The sequence below is a fragment of the Octopus bimaculoides genome, chromosome 15 (assembly GCF_001194135.2).
Source record: "Octopus bimaculoides isolate UCB-OBI-ISO-001 chromosome 15, ASM119413v2, whole genome shotgun sequence".
Taxonomy (NCBI): Eukaryota; Metazoa; Mollusca; class Cephalopoda; order Octopoda; family Octopodidae; genus Octopus; species Octopus bimaculoides.
The window spans coordinates 41453039-41453783 of NC_068995.1; positions in this window are offsets into that span (position 1 = coordinate 41453039).

Consider the following 745-nt stretch of genomic DNA (forward strand, 5'->3'; position numbering starts at 1 on the left):
ATATATACACATATCTATATATACATGCATACATATATATATTTATATATATATATACACACATATATATATATATACATGCATACATATATATATTTATATTTATGTATGTATATATATATGTATATATACATGCATATATACACACATATATATACATATATGCAAATATATATAAACACATATATAGACATATGTGTGTGTGTGTGTGTGTGAGTATGATGCGTACATACATATATATTTTTTATATGCATATGTAAGGGGCAGGAGTGGCTCTGTGGTAAGTAGCTTGCTTACCAACCACATGGTTCCGGGTTCAGTCCCACTGCGTGGCACCTTGGGCAAGTGTCTTCTACTATAGCCTCGGGCCGACCAAAGCCTTGTGAGTGGATTTGGTAGATGGAAACTGAACGAAGCCCGTCATATATGTGTATATATATATATATATATATATATGAATGTTTGTGTGTCTGTGTTTGTCCCCCCCCCAACATCGCTTGACAACCGATGGTGGTGTATTTACGTCACCGTAACTTAGCGGTTTGGCAAACGAGACCGATAGAATAAGTACTAGGCTTCCAAAAAGAATAAGTCCTGGGTCGATTAGCTCGACTAAAAGGCGGTGCTCCAATATGGCCACAGTCAAATGACTGAAACAGATAAAAGAGTATAGAGTATATATAGTATATCATATCATATATTTATTATATTATATTATATATATATATATATATATATATATATA